An 18,256-nucleotide genomic window follows, 5' to 3' on the forward strand; every position below is an offset into this window, starting at 1 on the left:
CTGGCGTTTGTCCTACCTCTCCGCAGCTTTGGATGCACCCATTCTCCTTTCCTCATGGAGCTGGACATTTTCCACACAGCCCTTCTCTAAGCTTTGTTCTGACTCCTCATTATAAACCCCATGGGAAGGAAATCAGCAAATTCCTTGCTATCGGCTGGATACTACTCTGCCTTGGAATTTCTTCTGCCAAACAAATTCGTTCATCATTTGTGAACTCAGCCTTACTCAGATTTCCCAACAGAAGGAGAACATAGCCAGGTGCTTTTGCCAAAATGTACTATGAGTTGACTCTAGCCCAATTCCTGCTGGAGTCCATGTTCCCTTCTCAAACTCCATGGACACAATCATTCTTGCCTTTCTATCTGCATTCTGGCCTTCCACATCCCTGTCAGAATAGGATGTTAAACTGCTCACTGCTGTCTTAGGACTTGCTAGCCCACAGTTCCGAACCCCCTCACATTCTCCTTACTAACATGTTTGGAAGGACGAGAACCATGGTTAGGTTTCTCACAACAGCAATGATCTCTGTTTCCGGTTCTAATCTTTGGTGATGGTTATTTTTCTTGCCACTCTGGTTAAATATTAGTCAAGAAGCAAATTCGTGGATGAATAATTCATTTTGGCTTTCAGTTTAAGGGGATGCAGGTCACCCTGTTAGGTGGGCACGGCAGTGAGTGGCTCAATAGCAGCTTGCTCAGATGTTGGTGGGCCAGGAAGGAGAATTATTGGGCCAAAAAAAGTGTGAGAAGAGCTATAAGTCTCAGTCTAATTTCCTAGTGACACCCGTCCTTCAGTTATTAACGTCCCCACAAAAGCCTTACCACCTCTCAGACGAGACCAGATGTCCAAACAACCTGTGGGGGACAGTTCATATTCACATTGTGACACTATGTACCATGACAATCTAATTCTTTTTTGTATATCTTGTGTGTGTGTGTGTGTGTGTGCAATATGCTTATACATGTGTGTACCTATGTTTGCATGTGTGTATATTGCACATGTTTACTGGTTTATGTGCATGTGGTGGCCAAAGGTTGACCACAGATGTCTTCCTGAGTCATCCTTTGCCTTCTATGTCAAGGCATGGTCTGTCTCTCAGTGGAGCCCAGAAACACATGATACAGTCCATCTAGCTAGTTAGCTTTGGGGTTTCCATCTCTCAGGAGCTGCTGTTATATTTCTTTATACTAGAATCTTAACGAGCAGTTTGACTAAATGGTTGCATATGTGAGAGGAGAAGAGAGACTAAAAGAATAATAGCAAATGGGAAAAAGGGAGAAAGAAGTAAGAATGGGAGGAAACTATATTTCATGTCATTCACGACTGCACTCATGAAGCAGAATTATTCCTTTTCTCACAGGTGCACAGCTATGTCTGCACACACTCACAGTCACATGTATCAACACATGCACACGATCGCTGCTTATTGAATCCTGCTAGCATGATCGACAGTTTGCTTGCTATACCCCAGTCAGGTCTAAAGGCTGGAACTTTGGAGCTTAGATGTTTGAACTAGATTCTCTCCCTATTACTATTTCCTAGGCTCCCGTCTTCCCGGATGCCTTGCCAGAATCCATGAATGGGTTTCCCAGCTCCTCTGCCATCCATCACCCCGAGTGCTTTGGAAAATTGTTGCCCTTTTCTGCATGCTGATTTCCTCAATGGTCAAAGCGGGTGTTTGACCTCAACCCTAGAGGAATCTCTTATCTTAGTAGACTGTTCTCTGAGTCCCTATGTCAAGCAGAGAACAGGACTGTAAGAATTTTCATATTCCTTGTATTTCACATCCCTGTTCCAACATAAAGAAGAGAACTAGAGTTTCCTAGAAAACAATATGCACACAGACAAGTATGTATATGTACATCTGTATTTATATAGAGCCCTAGCCTATAGAAGTTTCAGATTTTATTTATTTATTTTTATTGTTTTTATTGGGCTATATATTTTTCTCTGCTCTCCTCCCTTCCTCCCCCCTCCTCTTCTACTCTCCCTCATGATTGCCACACTCCTAATTTACTCAGGAGATCTTGTCTTTTTTTATTTCCCATGTAGATTAGATCCACATATCTCTTAGGGTCCTCTTTGCTGTCTAGGTTCTATGGGGTTGTGAATTGTATGCTGGTTTTTCTTTGCTTTATGTCTAAAAGCCACTTATGAGTGAGTACATATGATATTTGTCTTTCTGGGTCTGGATTATCTCACTCAGTATGCTTTTTTTCTAGATGCATTTATTTGCTTACAAATTTCAAGATGTCATTATTTTTTTCTGCTGTGTAGTACTTCATTGTGTAAATGTACCACATTTTCCTTATCCATTCTTTGGTTGAGGGGCATTTAGGTTGTTTCCAGGTTCTGGCTATGACAAATAATGCTGCTATGAACATAGTTGAGCACATGTCCTTGTGGTATGATTGAGCATCCTCTGGGTATATACCCAAAAGTGGTATTGCTGGGTCTTGAGGTAGATTGTTTCCTAATTTTCTGAGAAATCACCATACTGATTCCAAAGCTGATGTACCAGCAATGCAGGAGTGTTCCCTTTACCCCACAACCTCTCCAGCATAGGCTGTCATCAGTGTTTTTTATCTTGACCATTCTTACTGGAGTAAGATGGAATCTCAGAGTTGTTTTGATTTGCATTTCTTTGATGACTAAGGATGTTAAGCATTTCCTTAAGTGTCTTTCAGCCACTTGAGATTTGTCTGTTGAGAGTTCTCTGTTTAGGTCTGTACCCCATTTTTAAAATTGGATTATTTGTTCTTTTGGTGACCAGTTTCTTGAGTTCTTTGTATACTTTGGAGATCAGCCTACTGTCTGATGTGGGGTTGGTGAAGATCTCTTCCCATTCTGTAGGCTGTCAGAAGTTTGAGGTTTTAATAACAATACTTTAAAAGGAAGAATTTGAGTGCTAACTGAATAAAAAGAGAGAAAAAAATAAAACCTGTGTCCTGATCTTTGTTTAAATGGTCAATCACATTCTTTGACTTCAATAGGTTGTGTGTGTGTGTGTGTGTGTGTGCGTGCGTGCGTGTGTGTGTGCGTGTGTGTCTATATGTTTTTCACTTCAGCCTCTTAGGATACTGGGTGGAAATGATGCTCATTATCCAGTAGGAAGCATCTATCTTGAAGCATAGTACATATATAATTTTAGAAAAATATTTGCTGCTACACGTAGACATCCCCAAGGGAACCCAGGACACCATGCCAAGAGAAGATGCCTGATGCTTTAGATAAAATAAGCTGAGCCTCTGGTTAGGGGAGAAATGCATGCATTCGCTACAAAGTTCCGTTTACTATATATTGTTAAAAACGTTTTCTTTGAATTTAGATAGGCAGGGAATTTTTGAATTGTGTCCTTTTTCTTGCATTTGGGGTGTGGACTTAATTTGTGACAAGACAGTTGGGGTGCATACAATCCAAAGCGGCTGCTAGAGAAGGCAGTGGGGACTAAAAGAAAGGGGGGCAGTGGGAACCAGGGGGTGCGTCATGCCAGGAGGAGAGCTGTTGGCCTTCTGGGCTCGTTCCCACCTATGTTGACGATCACAGGGAGAGAGTCGGGTGACAGTTCTGAGCCTAATGGCCCTTTCTCTATTTTTATTTCTCAGCTGGGGGCTGAATGTTCTTTTTTATTGTCTCTCATCTTTTTCAACTCTGGGAAAAGAGGTGGATTTCCTGCGATGCTATGATCTGTGTTTCTTGTTCTTTGTTCCAGAAAGGAGAGAAAAGATGAAGCTCTGAGATGATTTCTTTGAAACGCTTCCTACACTATGAAAACTGCCCCATTATGTGGCCGAGCATTTCGCCGTGTAGGTAGCACAGCCTGCTCCGGCTGTTGCTCAGTGTCTGGGACGCTACAGTGTTTGAGGTCACCTGCAGGCTGGACACCAGGCAGGTGGTAAAGATGGTTCAAAGAGGCACAGAAAGATGGGCGTGGCGTCCCTGAGAACAAGCGAATAGTCCTTCCTGTCTGGGCACCATTGTTCTGAGTGAAAGAGCAGCTGGTCCTCTCGTGCATCCCTCGCGATCAGGTGGGATGATGTACGCTTGGGAGGCTTTGTGGTGGCAGGCGTTGATGTCTCATGGAGAACTGGAATAGCTCTGCCAGGGAAGATCCTCAGCATGATGATAACTCCAATTTGCTAAGCTTTATGATTGTCCAAGTCCTTTGCAAATGTTTCATGTAATCTCCTTTGTGAGCTGATTTTTCAGATTATTCATGGAGCCAGATTTGAGCCTGGGGCTATCTTGCTCTTGAGATTACCATGGAGGGATCGTTGTGCTAGACTTTGATAAATTCAATGATGGGGGTATGCTTGGGGACTGCAGAAGCAGAGAGTGTGGGTCGGATTCACTCTTGGGCTCAGGAAAGTGATTTTGGAGACCGTGTTTCTTAAGGTTAATGTTTAGTTATGGATTTGAGACAGCAGACAGAAATGCTCACAGACATTCTGGGCAGGGGCAATAACTTCTGAAAACAAGGGCATGACTTTACTGTTCCCGAAGAGCTTCCAGGGCACAGACTGGCGGGCAGGAATGATGTCAGATTCTTTAGAACTCCTGTGGTATGTGGTGAGTCTGGAGTCTGTGTTGTGGTCCAGGGAAAATGTGACCAGGCATGACAAGTGCCGTAATGGGAGATAAGTGAGAAAATGCAGATCTGCTGACTTCAAGGGAATGGAAGAGAGAGAGGAGGTCCACGATGCCTCTCAGACATCTCTTGGTATATGGCTGGATGGGAATGCCAACAATTGGCACTTAGGCAGTGGGAGGAGAAGCCAGTTTGATGAAGAATGCTGTGATTTTACTCTTACCAGCTATAATATAACCACTTGGAATTTTATTTGTAAAGCATTTTAATTTATTAAAGAATAGTTTGATAAATGAGTTAGTAATAATTAATAATAATAAAATGATGCTTTTCTTCTTTCTGATATGCATAAAGTAGTTTATATACTAGTGATACATTAGTGACTCTATGTGCTTATTGATATAACCACATGTTATTCAATTTGCTATGGAGATCAAAATGGTAATGTATAGATTTCATACTTACTGTGGTTTATAGTTCATTATTAGCTTACAGCTCCAGAAATAAGAAACATCTTTCTCCCCTAAGGGCGATGCAATCTATTTTGTATAATTCCCCAAATAAAAGTTAAATAATCCATAGTTTTATTTTATGAATGTTAGTCATAATAACAACCATGCAGTGAACACACACATGAGCTGGCATTGCTCGATACATTTTCCTCATATCAGTTCCATCCCTTTGGCCAAGGACTTTAGTTTGCAGAGCTAAGCGGCAGCCAGTCTAGGGACCACTCAAATCTACCGTGGGTGGAGATCCAGTGCTGTGGGCTCACTAGGGCTGAGCTTAGGTGTGGTGGGCTCCAGGAATGCATCTTTGGTGAAGAAACATTAGGGAAAGCTGTTCTGCAGCAAACTACATGAGGGTGGAACCTGTACTTGCTTTCATAATGTGCCCATTGACACCAGGGAATTTGGCTCTCAACTTCTTGCATTCAGAAGCCAGATTGACTGACGGGGACTTCCTATGGTGGGGACTTCTAGCTGTCCAGCCCTAAAGGACAAAAGAACCCCAGGGGGCAACCAGTCACATCCATATGCTGGACAAAAGAAGGCAAAGCTCAAAAAGCTAATCAGAGGGCTTGGACACAGGGAGGATGGCCTGAGATATGGGGAGTCACCCTTTCGGTGGCACGGTTTCACTGCCAGCAGACCAGCTATCTGTCCCAGCACCGTGAACCAACTTCGATAGAAGATTCTACCATGAAACTTTTGAAAACTGGCGTAGCAAGCATTCTGACTTTTCCACAGTGAAAATTAGACCTGCTTAGTTTTGCGTTCTAATGAGCGGGTTTGGATGAATTAATTGCAAAATGTTCCATTAGATAACAAAATGAGTTAATCTTTTTAATGGAGCTGGTGTGTACTTGCTATCTAAATGCTGAATGGTGTTTGCCAAAAGAAGCAATCTTGCTACTACTTTAATTGATATTGAGCTCTTCCTTGGGGCAGTAATTGCCCAACAAGTTTAGTTGGTCCCCAAGGCCACACTCTGAATGGTAACAGGAACATGACATCAGCATAAAGGAGGATGCTGTATCAGGAGGTCATGCATCCAGATTATGAAAAGATGCATCAGATGGTCTAGGAGGAAATAAAGGCGTAGGTGTTCTAGGACATTTGCAACGTTTGGGGGTTGCAATGTGCCCGGTCAAGAGCCATTTCTCATCTACTTCGTTCCCTTTTTATCTTTACAGTAAAGGCTCTGAAGGGCCAGTAAAAGCCAGCGATCAATATTGAGATCATTCAACCTGACCCATAAATGGTTTTTGTCTATAAAATTATAGGCTGACAATACAGTAATAAATCCACAAGCCTCGAATTATTTTAAACCATTTTCTCTAAGAGAAGAAAAAGAGGTTAGCGAGAATCTGCAACAGAAAAGCTAGCTCCATGGGACGCCTGTTCTTCCTGGATGTTATACTGAAAGATGCAGCTTGGTAGTCATGGAAGAGTGAACTGGCGAGCTCTGAAAGGGTGCTCTGAAAGTCACTAGGTGGTGAGAGCAGAGCTAATCTTCTCTACTTTGCAGAAAACAGTGCCGGTAACTAAGTCAGTCAGTTTGTATAGATTGGTATGAGCAACTTAGATCAGGATATGAAGTCTTCATCTAATAAGTAGAGGCATTGGATTTTTGCTAGAAAATGTTTTAGTATGCACAAAGCATGGTGTGATTTTAACAGTTCTAAAAGCAAAAAACAAAAACCAAGGCACTGGATTCTGTTCTTGAAAGGAGCATACGTGTACCCAGAGCAGTGTGCTGTGGGTTAAAGGAAGAGTTGGGAAGGTAGGGGGAGTGACAAGAAAAGGAAGAAGGAGGAGAAGAGGAGGAGAAGGTAAAGGAAATCTATTATTTACAGGCAAAGAGAAAGAGCAAGGTTAGAGAAAATGGAGATAAATACAAGAATCAATAGCGGCTAAAACTCTACTGTTACTATATTGTTACTTCAGCATGTCAAAAGGAACTTAAAGGGTGCTGAGAGCCTCTTGCATTCTAACTGTTTTCTGATAATTTCTCTCAGCTCAACTATACACAGACCACGTTTCTTTAACATGATAAAGAATATCCTATCTATCTATCTATCTATCTATCTATCTATCTATCTATCTATCATCTATCTATCTATCTATCACAGAGAACCACAACCAGTCAAAGTGTAGTTTTGTGGGACCTAGTTTCAAAAGATACATCTACAATTCAACTCTCACACTGAAGTCTCAGGGATCATTGCAGAAGAAGGGACAATTAAAACACAATTAATTGAAAAAGAGGCCATAAATTTGAAAAAGAGCATGGGTTTGGAGGGAGAAAATTGAAGGGGTGAATGCTGTAATTATATAATAATATTAAAAGATAAAAGAAAAAAATTTAAAGGGTCAGTCATAGTGGGCATCCTGGAAATGAGGTCAGAAAGTCCATTCAAGGAGCTTACTCCGTGAAAAAGCCCAAAGAACACACTAGCACAGGTGTGAAAGTGAATATTACTAAGAGACCTGGTCTGCAGTGTTGCTAGAGAGGCTCAAAGAATAAATGGAAGAAGACAGGGAGGGGCTGGAGAGATGACTCAGGGTTAAGAGCACCGGTTGCTCTTTCAGAGGACCTGGTTTCCGTTCCCAGTCCCCACATGGCTGCTCACACCATCTGTAACTGCCGTTTCACAAGCTCTGGTGCCCTCTTTGGTCCTCTGTGAGCATCAGACATGTGAGTGTTGCATATACCTACATGCAGGTGAAACACTCATACACAGAAAAAAAGATACATAAACCTCAAATACATAAATCAATGAAAAGGGGTCATAATCTGTGCTGCAGACAGACTGGAATCCAAGCCGCAAACCTCGTAGAAATCTCCCAGAATGACTGGTTTCTATTTGTTCCTGTTCCAACCCAAGACCAATCACCAAAGTTTGCTCCTAGCCTGATGCTTTAAGGTGCCCCATTCCTGTTAGTCTGCCACCAGCTCCACCGTACCAACCGCCTTCAATCAGAAGACAGCCGGCGGCTTCTTTGTGATGCTGAAGCTTCCCACGCTTTGGCCAGCCAGCCACTCAGTCTACACCGAATACCCACAATGGCGTTTGGCTCCTGTGTTGTAGGGAGCTCTGAATAAACAGACTGTGTTTATTATATTCGAGTAGCCTTCGTCTATTTTCACATGGCTCTCCTCCACAGGCGGAAGCTGATGGCGAGATAGGCTGTCATAATCCTCTCTGATACTAATGAGGACCATGCAGTGTCAAAGCTGCAGAGGCCAGGTGGTGGTACTTATCTGCCAGAAGCCAGGAGGTTGTAAAATTTTGGAAAAAGTGCCAGGGTTGAGTGGCAGCCAATGAGTCTAAATCTATAGAGGGCTGTGGAGAGATACTTAATAGAATATAAATACCGTGGCCCAGGATAAACTAGAGATGGTATTAAGGAAAGTACTGCTAAGCACAGAGCACTATTTGAGCTCAGAAAGCCACTATGGAGGAGGCAGAAACTGGAGAGTTATGGGTCTGTTTTTCAGTTCTTGAACATGAGTCCGTTTTCAGGACCAGAACTTGCCACTTACAGTTGTCTTGTTTCCAGTAGAAGAATCCAGTGCCACCAAAGGCATGTGTGCAAAGTAATAATTCCTCCCATCCTCCTGCAGCAGGATCTGTGACTATTTGTTTGAGTTCCTATGCAGTGGACTCCCTAAAACTCCTTGGGTTGGGTTGTGTTTTCCTGGGTCATCTTTCCCCAATTTCTAAATCTTTAACTGGAATGAGCAAACTTTGAAATTGAGTCTTCACCTCTTTTACCAGGTAACAGCTATGATAGTGGGGGAAGTCTCTGAAATGCTCTCCCTACATTCCTAGGGAAGCTTTTAAATTAAGGGTAGTATCAGATCATGGATGAAAAATGGTGATTAATGCTTCCTTGAGGACGTTAAGGACATAGGAGTGACGGTCCCATCACAAATCCATTTCATTAGCCAATCTGGTCTGTGGGAAGCTGGATGACCTGGATAAGGACTATGAAGGATGCAGACACAGCAGGAGCATTGCCTCAGGTGCTCTGGTGGCACGGGGGTCAATTTATCTGCTTTGTGACACGATATGCCATTGATTCAGTGATGGCATCTTCTTTCCCTAGCCTTGTTAGTGAAGAGCTGTAATAGTTTAACATCTACAGACAAGGAAAGGAAAGGGTATGCATTCTTAGTTTATCTAAAATATTGTAAACATCCTGTCCTGTGTTTTGACTAGAAGGAAACGGATTGTTGGGATAGCCTTCAGGATGTGCTCAGGGTACATTTCTGACAATGGCCACGGCTGGCTAAAGGCAAGTATCTGAAGTGTTTGTCTACTTGATTCTTTTAGTGCTTATGGTGGTTTGCATGAGAGTGGCCCCCATAGACTCTGTATGTATTACATGGATGATCTCATGCTTATTGGTGAGGATGCAATTGAGAAGTAAGAGCACTAGAGGCCTTGGTGCTCAGTCTTGTGACTAAGTCGTCTGCAAAGTTCATGCTCCACAACCACCCAAAGTTAAAAACACCAACCAAACAAACACAATAGCAGCAACGACAGAAAAACACACGTATGTGTGTGCGCACATGTATGTACACATGTATGTACATGCACACATACAATGTTTTGAGTTTATGGTTTTAGGATGGGCTGCATTCAAAACTGTCTTTGGACCTGGTTTGTATGTTGGATATTGTTGCTCGTGGTGTCAGTGGGTTCTGTTACTTTGGCAATGGTTCTATGGTTCCAGAAGTCCAGGGGGCATATTGGTGAATTTCTTACAGAGTATAATGTTATCTTTTAATTCATTATTATAAAGTGAGATGGGCACACCTGATAGGTCTTTTGGGGAGAATACAGAACAGGAAAGAGTGCTGTAGGAGCATGCATGAGAGCAACTTTCTCAGAGGCACACACTCTAGTGGCCTACAGGACACCCATTTGGGACTGCCTGTTATTAACTGGGCTCTGTTGTACCCACCATGCCCCATTTTGGTATGCTTAGCACAACCCATCATAAAATGGAAATGGCCTAGTCAAGACCACAAGCCAAGGGCATAAACACCTTGGACCCCTTGTTCTTCCCTGTAATTGATATAGCACTCATCTGTGGGCTGGCTTGTGATTGGACTGCTGTGGTCTATAGAGACAAGCTGAAAATGGGAGATAACAGCAATACAGCACCATGCAGACGAGGTGTTGAAAAGTTAGGTGGAGGGGAAAAGTCTTCCTGTAGGGGAATACTGGACAGTGACTCAGTCTGTATGCTTTGTGTGGGTGAGGAAGTGGTCTGAGTGACCACTTCAAGCCTTGGGACAATAAGAATACCCAAGAGGGTTAGTCGGGATCCCAAAAGGAAAACAGTTTCAATAAGAAATCAAGTCTGGCTGGAAGCATGAGGACAACATATTTCCCCAGATTAGCATAGTTCAGTGGTATTACCAGTCTAAGGCTTTCTCTCTTTCACTGGGGAACAGAAACACTTACTGTGTGGTGAGAGGTCTCATCTGCAGTGTTCATTTGAATCTTAAAATTGCCAAAAAATATATTCTTACTTCCAAAATGATTGCTTTGTTTTGATCCCAGCTGAATCTGAAGTGTTATTAATCGCAAACCAAGAAAGACGTAGTCATCTTCAAGTAGGAGGTTATTTGTTGGAAATTGAGTTGGTATCAGATCTTTAAAAAGAGAATGACCATATTCTTAAAAGATGTTTAAAACACGCAGCACTGAAAAGAAATATAAAGGCTACAAAAATGATATGTTAAATACATAGAGTCAATTCAATAAAATGGGAAAGCGAGTGGCTTCTTTACCTTTTAGCTTTTTGAGAAGTGTTTATTTCTGTGAATTGTATTGCAAGAGCACAGTGTATTTTACCTCTTATTTTTCAATGCTAAGTATTTTCATTTAGTTCTTGAAAAAGCTTAAATTTCCATTTGTGCTATTACTCTGCAAAAGAAGAAAGACAGCAAAAGAAATAGTCTCATCAGTGCATTTCCACACGAAGACACAAAATATGTGCAAGAAGAGTCAAATGTCCTTGATGGGATTTATTGTGTGGGAGTGATGCTCATTCATTTAAGACTGTTTCATAAAGTTTAATGCCAAAGGCCTTCAAGGAACCACAGGGATTTGGCTTAAAGAAAAGCCATAAAGAGATAAGGAGAAAGGAGTTGGGTAAATATTAGACAAATCTGTTAATGGTGGGGGGCGTTTTACTTAGACAAGCATAATCATACCATACACACCTTAAGTTAGGTGTTTTAGGGTCACTATTGCTGCAGTGAAGCCCCATGACCAAAAGCTACTTGGAGAGGAAAGGGTTTATTTGGCTTACACTTTCACATCACAGAAGGCAGTCAGGACAGGAACTCACACAGGGTAGGAACCTGGAGGCAGGAGCTGATGCAGAGGCCATGGAGGGGTGCTGCTTACTGACTTGCTCCTCATGGCTTGCTCAGTCTGCTTTCTTAATAGAACCTATGACCACAAATCCAGGGGTGGTCCCATATGCAGTGGGCTGAGCCCTCCTGTATCAATCACTAATCTAGAAAATGCCCCGCCAGCTTACCTGCAGTCAAATCTCACAGAGGCATTTTCTCAGCGGTAAGTTGATATTAAAATTAGTCAGCAAAATATGGGAAAGACGAATTCTATGTCCAGAATGGCAGTCTTTAAAGCAGCCTCTGACACATAGCCAGGTAGTGTGAATGAAATCTGCCTGGCCCTCCAGAGTACAACCTGCATTCTATAGGCTGCCTAACTGAGTAGCTGTTCCGTGGTTCCCTACCTGGTGCTGGGGATGAGGTTTGTAAAGATAAGTGAGAGGCAAACTAGCTATTTCATTTTCACTCTGAGTCTGAGCCAAACACTACACAGGAGCTCTGTTAAGTGAATATTGTAATTGCTGTCTTTTTAAATCAGAAACTGGGGTTGGGGGAGGTAAAGTGACATGCTCCACATCACACAATAAGCCCTGTGTCACAGGGTTCTTGGTACATCCTTAATGCAAAGTAGAAGCTCACAATCACTTGCTGTTAAGACCATTACCACTCTGTGTTTGAGAGCTATTTGTATCTTAGTACTGTTTTCTAATGGCATTGCCAGGCAGTAAATAGCTTACAGAGTGGTTTTCTCACATCCACTTCGGCCATTCTATGCACTTGGCCAGGTGTGAGTTTCTGTACAAACCACTGTCCCCTGCATAACAACACTTCGCAGGGAGGTCTGAGAGCTGCACTCATTGTGGCCAGCGGAGCTTGGAGGGCAGCTTGATACTGTATCAGTTTAGAAGACTAACAGCAGTGGGTTCACCCTGGGCCCGTGAGCTCCTCAGTCATAGCTTCTTGGCCTGATGACAAGACTGGTCAGGTGTTTCCTACTGTGGCTGGCCTCAGACTGAATAATAAAGCCACTGGTTTCCTTCATGACACTCGTGCTGTTATTGCGCTCACGGGTATCTTTTGCCATGCTGGCCTTTGTGGTAGGTTCACAAGGATCACAGAAGACTTTTAAGAACTTTTTCCTAGAGCAGCCTACATAGCAACTTCCAATCTATGGAAGCTATCCAGCAGGGAGGAAGCCTCCGAATCAATATCAGCTTGATTTCTCCATGTTCTCTGACCACTGTCACATATGTGTGCAGTTCTAGTTTTTTTGAGCAATCTCTAGACTGATCTCCAAAGTGACTTCATTGATTTACGTTCTCATCAGCAGTGAACAAAGATTCTCTTTTGTACCACTTTCTGTTGCTGTGGTAAACACCATGACCAAGAGTAAACTCAGGGAAGAAAGGGTTTATTTTGGTTTATATCAACAGGGGATTGGTGTAGTGGTGCCACACATGTCATCTGGGTAACCACTCACTCGCTAACTGGATTTGGTTGCTTGGGCTACAAGGGAGGGGATTCCATGTCTAGTACTGTACACCTGGTCTGAAACCTAGACTGAAAACATTTTAGACTATGGGGAAATTTAAATGCTGCTGGTGGAGTGGACATATCACCAAATTCATATGAATTTTTACTCCCGGACAAGGGCGGGTTTTCGCTGCTAACCTGAGATGCCTCGCTTTTTTAGTGAACAGAGATAATTACAAAGACCTATGGCTCTATAAGATGTTACGAACAAAAGACAGTTGTGTTCTCAATTATGGAAAACAAGGCTTAGGGGATACTGAGGAAGAGGAGGAGAGAATGTAGAGCTGGAAGATTTAGAAGCCAAAATACTGGCTTCTAAAAAAGGACATGGGCATGCGAGCTACAAATCCACAGCAGCTGTGAATACCGGCATTAGGTCCACAGAAGTGGGTGCCTTTATATTGGTCAACTAGAGGGGAAGGGACTCGTGGAGTCCTATCAGATACTGATAGTATTTTGCCAGCTGACAGATTGCGGGGAAAAAAGAACCATGGTGTCCTGTTGGGACCCACAGAGCTTTAAAGATTAGTTCCAAAGTCGGATTCACTTAGACAGCTCTAACTCCACCCCAAGGAGAAACTAAACAAACCCAAACTGTTAAAAGAAGGAAAGCATCGTTGGAGGGGGAGCTAGTGGGGGACGGAGGGATGGGAATAGGTGGAAGAGTTAAGGACTAAAACACACAGGTTATATACATGAGTAAAACTGTGAAGAACACAATTTACTCATTAACAAACACTCTTTTCAAGTTCCATCACTCCGTGGTCACCTGTGTAGCATCTTCTGCTTAAAGACATTCTAGAAGCTTTAGTCCTGCGTCAGCTATTGCTACAATGGCAGTCTGTAAGCTTCTCTGAGGTCTAAGACCATGACTTGAACTATACTTAGCTAAGTGAGCTTCCGCTATCTCTAATTCAGCACACCAGATACTGGGCTCTGCTGAGTAAAGATCTGGATTTCAGGCTTTGCTGAAATGCTATCGTGCATCCCTTTGTTCTTTCATCATTGTGGACTATTGATGGCAAGCCTGAAGGTAAATTATCTGTAAAATATGCAAAAAGCAAAAGAATTTTACTTTGGACAGGCATGCTTTAAAAGAGTGGTTTTCAGATTTCTATATGGAATTTAGTCATATATTTCCTGCTGGTTTTGTGGAACAACAGTAGCTTTGTCACGGGTAATGGGCTCTGAGACGTTCCATCTCTTCTCCATCTCACTCCAGCCCTATCGCCCTTAGAGACGCTCCTACCAATCCACTCAGTCTCAGCAATCAGTCACCAAAATGTCGTGGTCCACATTTATTTTTATTTTTTGAGACAGTTTTGCTATAGAGCACAGGCTGGCCTTGAACTTGAGATCCTTCTGTCTTAGCATCCCAGGGTTGGGATTAGAGGCATATGCTAGAAAGTCTGGCCTATGGTCTGCATTTTGGGAAAAAAGAATTTCCATAAAAAAATATACCTTCTTCTCAGGACCTCATGGGGCTTTCTTGAAAATTGGCCACCTACTCAGCCTCAAAGCAACTCTCAATAGTTTAAAAAAAAACCCGAAGTAACTCCCTGCATCTTATAAAACCACCATAGATTAAAGCTACGTATCAACAACAAAAACAATAGAAAGCTGCAAACTCATGGAAACTGAATAACTCGTCACTGAATGAAAAAAATGGGTCAGTGCATTCTTCCACATGAGATATCCACTTTGACCAGCATCATTTGCTGAAGACGTTGTCTTTTTTACAGTGTTTGTTTCTGGCTTCTTCATCAAAATATCAGGTGTCCATATGTGTGTGGATTTATTTCTGGGTCTTCAATTCCATTGATCAGTGTGTCTGCTGTTATGCCAATACTGTGCCTTTTTAAAATTATTACTTACAGCTCTGTAATACAAGTTGAAATCAGGAATGGAGAGACTCCGGAAGACTTTTCTTTTTTTTATTGGTTTTTTTTGAGACAGGGTTTCCCTGTTGTTTCTAGAGCCTTCCTGGAACTAGCTCTTGTAGACCAGGCTGGCCTCGAACTCAGAGATCCACCTGCCTCTGCCTCCTGAGTGCTGGGATTAAAGGCATGCGCCACCACCGCCTGGCTAAGACTTTTCTATTGTACAGAGTTCTTTAAGCTATCCTGGGTTTTTCTGTTTTTCCATATGAAGGTGAGAATTGTACTTTCAATGCCTGTGAAGAACTGTGTTGGAGTTTTGATGGGGAATACATTGAATCTGTAGATTGATTTTAGTAGGATGGCCACTCTACTATATTAAACCCATTGATAACTGAGCATGGGAGATCTTTCCATCTTCTAATATCTTCTTCATTTTCTTTCTTGGAAGACTTGAAAATTTTATAATACAAGTCTTTCATTTGCTTAACTAGAGTTGCCTTAAGATAGTTTATATTATTTGAGGCCACTGTGAAGGGTGTTGTTTCCCTGATTTTTTTTTCCTAAATCTATTTGTCATTTGTATGATGGAGTCCTACTGATTTTTTAAGCCAATTTTGAATCTAGCTGTATCTTTAGCCATCAGGGAAATGCCAATCAAAATTGCTTCAAGATTCCATCTTACACTGTCAGAATGCCTAAGATCAATAACATAAGTGACAGCTCATGCAGATGTGGAAGAAGGGGAGCACTCCTCTGTTGTTGGTGGGAGTGCAAACTTGTACAGGCACTATGTGATCATTACGACTGTTTCTCAGAAGTTGGATCAACTGTAAGACTCAGCTATATCACTCTTGAGCATATACCCAAAAGATGCTTCATCTACCTTGAGGACACTTGCTCAACTCTGTTCATTGCAGCTCTATTCAAAATAGCCAAATACTGGAAACAAAATAGATGTCCCTTAACAGAAGAATGTCTAAAGAAAATGTGGCACATTTGCACAATGGAGTATTGCTCAGCTGTTAAAAAAATGACACTGTGAAATTTGTAGGCAAATGGATTGGAAACTAGAACATTCTCATGAGTGAGCTAACCCAGTTCCAGAAATATAAATATGATATTGCACTCACTTATATGCATATTATATTAGTCACTAAATATACTTATATGCATATATTATAACTACTTATATGCATATAATATTAGTCACTAAATAAATGATAGATAACCAAGCCTACAATCCATAGACTCAAAGGGGTCGGGTTATAGAGTGAGGGACACTTGGCTCTCGCTGAGAGAAGGAAATAGATTTTCCTGGTGGACTGGAGGTGGGTAGAGATGGAGCAGGAAGAAGCAGATGGGGAAGTGGAGGGGAGATGGGGATGAGGGAGATAAGGTGTGGAACAAATATGGGGAAGTATCTTGTCTGGGGATTTAGCATATGGCTTTCCATAGAAAGTGATGTTCTGGCTGGATTCAGATTAGCAAGCATAGAGCCTTTGTATTTTGCAATAGTGCAATATGATCAACTCACTGAAAGCTGGTGTATATACAGGAAACACTTCTGTGTGACTGGTGGCCTAAAATGTCTATGTAAACCTTAACTTTGGAAATTAGTAACTATATATTTATAGAATTCAAAAAGAGCAGACTCAAGAATGACTCAAAATATTGTATCTGTGCACTGCATAGTATTTGCTTCAGAGAGACAACGATGGGCAGACTAGTAGGAGGCCTGTCCTCATGGAGCTTGCATCATGGTGAAGCAGACCAACATAAGCAAGATAAAAGAACATGGCTTGTTAGTTATTTTGCAACTTCCCTAGAAGAAAACTAGCATAGAAGGAGTTGGGTAGTGCTGGTTGTGGACTTGCCATAGCCTATCATTGGAAGAAATGTGCTCTGATTCTACTCCCAGGCCAGCTGCTTTTATTGCAGCACCCTGGAGTGGTCTCATAGTTGCATGTTCACTGGAATCTTTCGTGTGGCAATCTTGTACATCCATCGCAATGAGGTTTAGTGACATTTTTCTTGTTACATGATCTGAAGGCATCAAAAAGGAAGGAAGGAAGGAAGGAAGGAAGGGAAGGAAGGGAAGGAAGGAAGGAAGGAAGGAAGAAGGAAAAGTACTACCAGAGAAAACTCTTGAATGCAGCAGATGAATATCTCACCTGTGCACTGAGAGTATTGTGTGTCTATGTAGCTGAGAGAGTGTAACATGGCAGAGGGAGCTGGGAGGAGCTCAAGCGGAGGCCTGATATGATTTATAAGCTATATTATCCCTGGTAAACTATCATATCTAACACTACCCTTTCTCTCCTTTTTTTTGTAGAAATAAATGGCCTGGACCAGTTCTCTGAAACTTTTCTATTGAAGACTTCCAATGTTGAAAGCCTGGGGCTGCTTTGTGGGCCCCTTTGAGAGCTTTTCCAGCCCTATGTCCCCAGTGTATTATGGTGTCTGTGTTAGGCAGTGGACCTCTCTGCCAGGTTAGATAAAGAATACAGGGCACTTAAAAATGGAATACATATGCATTGACAGCATTTTAATAAAGAAGCAAACATTTTTTGTGTTATTAGCAATGAGTCAACAGTGTTTTATAACCTTTTGCCTGTTATAAAGCTATGAGTATAAAAGAGTGTGTTATTCCTATGACTTCACTTTACACATGACAGAGTCCAACAAAGTAAGTATCCCAGAAAGGGTTCATGTCTGTCGTAAGGAAGAAGGTCACATGGTAGCCCTAAACAGAACATACATCCTATTAACAAATAATTTCAACATTCATTTCAATATTGATTTTAAATAGCTAGGGATGGTGGAGCATTATTTTATCAGCAGCCTTCTAGAGGCAGAGGCGAGTAGTTTGAGTTTCCAACCAGAGCCGCTATACATGGCAAGTTTCAGACTAGCCGCGCGACAGACAGAAATTCCAACTCAAATTAAAATTAAATTAGTGGAGTCATTAAAAACACATATCAGATAGAAATTAAGAGCAAGATGAAAATATTTTAAAAGCAAGTTTATGTTATAGGAATAGCACAGCGTGCTGGGATTTGTTAATGAAATGAGACAAGCTTTCTTATTTTCATCTCGAGTCATGAACTACACCAGATAATTCATCTCTTCAATTCAGCTCTTTCAAACATATTCAAAGTTCTTACCTGAAAAACAATGCCTCCCACACAATTCTGGGATTCTCAGGAAGAAGTCGAACACCAGTTGTCCCTAACTGAGCATGTGTCTATCATGTCCTGTTTTATATAGGGATAGTTGACTGAGGTTTCTGTCTTGCCTGGTTCCCACAGTCGTTAAGTCCCAAAGAAATCACACAGAGGTCTACATTATTTATAAACTGATTGGCCCATTA

The sequence above is a fragment of the Arvicola amphibius genome, chromosome 11, assembly GCF_903992535.2.
Source record: "Arvicola amphibius chromosome 11, mArvAmp1.2, whole genome shotgun sequence".
Taxonomy (NCBI): domain Eukaryota; kingdom Metazoa; phylum Chordata; class Mammalia; order Rodentia; family Cricetidae; genus Arvicola; species Arvicola amphibius.